At 38.5% G+C, this 5,367-nt stretch overlaps 1 non-coding gene across 1 annotated transcript; it reads right to left on the reverse strand.

Moving 5' to 3' along the window:
- Nucleotides 1-2,064: 2,064 nt before the first annotated feature.
- LOC121207514 (small nucleolar RNA R71) lies at nucleotides 2,065-2,171 on the reverse strand. The gene has a single exon (XR_005902604.1). It is a non-coding gene; the product is annotated as a small nucleolar RNA R71 (small nucleolar RNA).
- Nucleotides 2,172-5,367: the final 3,196 nt, after the last annotated feature.

Genomic DNA, 5,367 nt, shown 5'->3' on the forward strand with positions numbered 1-5,367 from the left:
CCATAATATATACATATTTTTACCCAATCATTGGCATATTTTTGGATGATTTATCATAAGATTTAATGAATTTGACGCTCCTAATCATTTAATTTCATATTTTATACTCAGGAGGGCTTAGGAAAGCGAAAAGAGCAAGAAACAACAAACAAAATGGGCCTAATTTAGTGTTTCACACGGCCTAGGCACTCCCACACGGGTAATCCACACGCCCGTGTGTGACACACAGGCTAGCCACATGCCCGTGTGCCATGGCCGTACGCCCGTGTGTCATGGCCGTGTTGACATTAAACCACGTTAGAATTGCACACGGCCTGAGCACCTTCACACAGGCGTGGCACACGGTCATGTCCCTGTCGAGCCCAAGTCTAATTCTATTTAGAAAAGGCTAATTTTGGGCTATTTTAGGCATTCCAAAGTCTATATAAACACCGTAGAAGAGGATCAAAGGGGAGACGGAGAGCAGAAGGCAGAAAATACTCGAAGACAACCATAGGAATCAGCTCAGAAGCAGGATCCTGAAGATCTCTATTCAATTTCCTTAGAAGTTTTTGGGTTTCTTTATATTTTGTTATTTTCCCAATTTTGAGATGTTTTCCCCCATTGTTATGAACTAAAATTCCCTAAATACTCAGGGAAGATGAAACCTAAGACGAATCTTATTATCTTTTGAATTATATGATAAATACTTGTTCTTATTCTTAATTATGAGTTTTAATCCTTGTTTTAATATTTTAGGGTATTAATTCAGGTTTTGATGTGCTTATTTAGTGGAACAAAAGTCCCTGTTTAAGAGTAGATCTTCCATAATTAAGTGGAGTTGATTGCAATCCTAGAGATAGGATGACATAAATCTGTCGGATTATAGTCAAATCTAATAAGGGAATCCATAGATCGAGTTAATGCGACAAAAGAGTTTTTAATTAGAAAGAGATTTCAATTAATCAACCTAGAGTTAGTTGTTTTTAGTCTCGAGAGAGATATTAATATAAATCAGGGATTTCTATGGATTAAGTCAAGTGAATAAATCGTCTAATTCAGAAGTAATAAGTGAAGTCTAGGTGGATTCTTCCTTGGGTATTGTCTTCTTCATCGGTTTTCCAACAGTATTTTCCAACTTTTACCACTGTCGTGTTCTTAGTTAAGTAAATAGTTAATCTTAGTTTAAAAACATCCCTTTAATTCTTGGGTTGGATAATAAAAAGATAGTAATTACTAATACTTTTAGTCCTTGTGGATACGATATTTCTGGTCTCACCAAAACTATACTACTGTTCGCTATGTGCACTTGCCTTAGTCGAATTTTTAGTTAGTTTAGCGACCATCAAATTTTTAGCGCCGTTACCGGGGACTAAGATATTAGGAACGCTTGATTTTTATTACTCTAGCCATTTTTACTTTTATTGCAATTTACTTTCTGTTTTTAGCTTAATTTTTCTTTTCTAATTTTTCTTTTTAATTGCTTCTAGCAGGTGTCTCTAGTTTATGACTAGAAGGAACGCGTCAGGACCTTTGCTTTTCGATAGTGAAATAGCGAGTACAGCTTGCAGGAACCGAAGAGAAATAAGGAAAAGTCTACAATACATAGAGGAAGAGCAAGAGGACGTTACAAATTTTACTGAAGAGAAGGCCAATAATCAAAATAATTCGCTACCTCCTGTTGTTGCTGCAAATCCTGTTAATCAGAATCCTACTCCTCGTACTATGTATGATTACGCTAAGCCTACTTTAACAGGAACTGAATCAAGTATTGTTTGACCTGCTATTGCTGCAAATAATTTTGAACTGAAACCTAACATTATTCAAATGATACAACAGTTTGTTCAGTTTGATGGTTTGTAGGACGATGACCCCAATACGCATTTAGCAAACTTTCTGGAATTCTGCGATACGTTTAAAATAAATGGCGTTTCTGATGATGCTAGTTACCTTCGGTTGTTTTCTTTTTCATTGAGAAATAAAGCTAAACAGTGGTTGAACTCTCTACCACGAGGGTCCATCACTACTTGGGAACAAATGACCAAAAATTTTTTACTTAAATATTTTCTGCCGGCTAAAATGGCTAAGTTGAGGAATGATATCTCTTCTTTTGTGTAGATGGATTTAAAAACACTTTATGATGCATGGGAGAGATACACGGACTTATTGAGAAGGTGCCTTCACCATGGGTTTCCTCTATGGTTACAGGTCCAAACCTTTCACAACAGTTTAAATCCCTCAACTAGACAGATGATCGATGCAGCTGCCGGTGGAACTATAAATAATAAAATGCCTAAAGATGCTTATGAATTTATAGAGGAGATGCCATTGAATAATTATCAATGGCAAGTTATGCAGACAAAGCTAATAAAAGCAGCTGGTGTTTTTAACCTCAATGCAGTCATTTGAATAAAAAGATTAATGGTTTGTATAGTTCTACTCAGGAACATCCAGTAATGAGGTGTGATTCAAATGAAGGAGGGGTGCACAATGCAAAATATCTATCCTACAACCTAAGCACAAAGAGCGATCAAGTCAACTATATGGGTAACAATTCTATACCTAAAAATAATCCCTATAATAACAATTATAATGCAGATTGGAGGAACCATCCTAATTTCTCGTGGGGTGGTCAAAGAAACCAAAGATAACAACCCTCTCTAGGATTTCAGCCACCTTACCAGTAAGAGAAGAAGCTGAACCTTGAAGATATGCTTACAAAGTTCATCTCGGTGTCAGAAATACACTTCTAAATCACCGAAACCATGCTTAAGAATCAGCAAGTGTCGATTCAAGGGCTTGAAACTCAAATAGGACAGCTTGCCAAGTTGATCTTTGAATGACCACAAGGTAGCTTGCCAAGTAACACTGAAACTAACCCAAGAGAGCAACTCCATGCTATCACTGTGTGCGACGAAGAAGGGTTAGTTGAAAATGAACCAGAATCGAGGAAAGAAAAGGTGGTAGGTAAGGGTAAGGTTGAGCTGAGCTACAATGAACCAAAACCGGTAAGTAAAGAGTATACACCTCGTGTGTCATACCCCAGTGCGACAAGGAAAGACCACACAGACGAACAATTCGGTAAATTCCTTAAACTACTTAAAAAATTACATATTAACTTACTGTTTATTGAAGCTCTTTCGCAGATGCCAAACGCACTTAAATTTTTAAAAGAGCTCTTAGCAAATATACGGAAGTTAGATGAGTCATCTCATGTGGAGCTAAATACAGTTTGCTCAGCTATTTTGTAAAATGAGCTACCTAACAAATTGAAAGATCCAGGGAGTTTTACGATTTCTTGCCTAATTGGTAGTTTGAATGTTAATAATGCTTTAGCTGATTTAGGGGAAAGTATTAATGTTATGCCCTACAAGATACTTAAGCAGCTAGGACTAGGGAAATCCAAACAAACTAGGATGAGCATACAATTAGCTGATAAAACTATTAGATTTTCTAGGGGTATCGTTGAAGATGTGCTTTTTAAATTGACAAAATCATATTCCCAATCGATTTCGTTGTCTTAGACATGGATGAGGATAGTGACGTACCCTTAATTCTAGGCAGACCCTTTTTAGCAACTGCTAGATCTATCATTGATGTTGGAACAGGTGAACTCACACTTCGGGTAGGCAATGACATGATTAAACTCCAAGCTCATGATTCTGACAGAAAGACTAGTGATCGAGATGATTACACAAGTTCTTTTAATGTGAGTAACCTTGTTGTTCAATCCTCTTTGCAGGAAAAACTTTTGAGAAGTACAAATGAGCCACGTTCCAGTCCATGTAATGATAAGACTATCCATGAAGAGTGAAGGCTACAGATCGAGGAACTAGATGAATGGCGAACACAGGTTAAGGAGAAACTGAGAATACACGAAAAATCAAGGCAGTGCCATGACAAACTTAAAGGTGAATCGAATCAAATTAAGGTAGGAGACAAAGTACTGTTAGATAAAGCAGACCCTCGTGTTGCCACTTCTGAACCTAATGGAGCAATACCTTTTGCGGTACTCAACGTTTTCCCATACAGCATAGTCGAGGTAGCTCATTCCAAATTCGGCACTTTTAAAGTAAATAGTACTCGTCTAAAACCTTATTTTGATAAGATTGATAGTAGGAATGAGGAGTTTCAACTCCTCGACCCATCGTGACCAGAAAAATAAGAGGTAAAGTCGAGTTCAGACTCTAAATAAGCATTTCTCTGGAGGCAACCCGAGCACTAACACCACTAACTAGTTTATTTTATCTATTTTTCATATTTTAATACAGGTACAGTGACCCACACGGCCAGGACACACGAGCGTGTCCTTGGCTGTGTGGAAACAGGGCTAAAAATTCCCAAGTATCGACATACACACGACCATAAACTTGATCCATACGGCCGTGCGACACGGCCGTGTGAAGCACACGTGTAGGACACACAGGCGTGTCCTTGGCTGTGTGAAACTTAGAGCTTACTTTTTCAAATTTTAAATAGGTCAGAGAACCACACGGGAAAGGCCCACGATCATGTGCGAGACACGGCCGGGCCACATTGACGTGTGGGCGAGCCACACGAGCGTGGGAGAAGAGAAAAACATATAACACGACCGTGCAACATGGCCGTGTGAACCACACGGCCTGAAAACACGGGCGTGTCCCAGGTCGTGTGATAGCACGGGGCCGTTACACGACCATGTCACCATAAAAAAAGACCTTAGCCCCTTTCTTCATTCTTTTCTCTTCTTCCCCAAATTCCCCCAAACTTTAGCCACTGCAGCTCCATTCCCCCTACGTCTGACAATCGTTCGAGCCACCTAGTCTCGCTCTGTACTCCTCAACCCTTTGCACATACAGTTTCATCCCCTTTTTCCCATTCCTCACTTATCCCTTCATCACTGACCAACATCGCCTCAAGCTTCCATCCCCGCAAAGACTGCAACGGGCGTCATCCGGGTGAATGCCATAGGAAGATAGAAGCATGTCTTAGATGTGGGTCCAAGGAGCATCGAGCTCGGGATTGCCAAGTTTATTCTATTTGAGTGTATGTTACACATTTCTTTATTTCAATAATTAGATGTTCTAGGTCGTATTAAAATTATTTAGATCAGAGTGCGCAGCGATAGCATATTAGCATAGTGGTTTGACTTGAGTAATACAGTTAGTTGATAGTTGGAAATTTCGAGGACGAAATTTTTTAAGGGGGATAGAGTTGTAACGCCCCAAAAATTGGGCTTAGAAGAGTTGGACTTTGAGTCTGGGATTCGGATAGAAGAAAACCTGAATATTGAGAAGTTTTGAATATTACTAGTGTTTAAAAATATATATATTGATAAAATATTTATGTTAGTACTAATATTTTAATTTTTATGAAAATTATTATCATTATAATTATTAGATACAAATA

This window comes from Gossypium hirsutum, chromosome A09, assembly GCF_007990345.1.
Source record: "Gossypium hirsutum isolate 1008001.06 chromosome A09, Gossypium_hirsutum_v2.1, whole genome shotgun sequence".
NCBI lineage: Eukaryota > Viridiplantae > Streptophyta > Magnoliopsida > Malvales > Malvaceae > Gossypium > Gossypium hirsutum.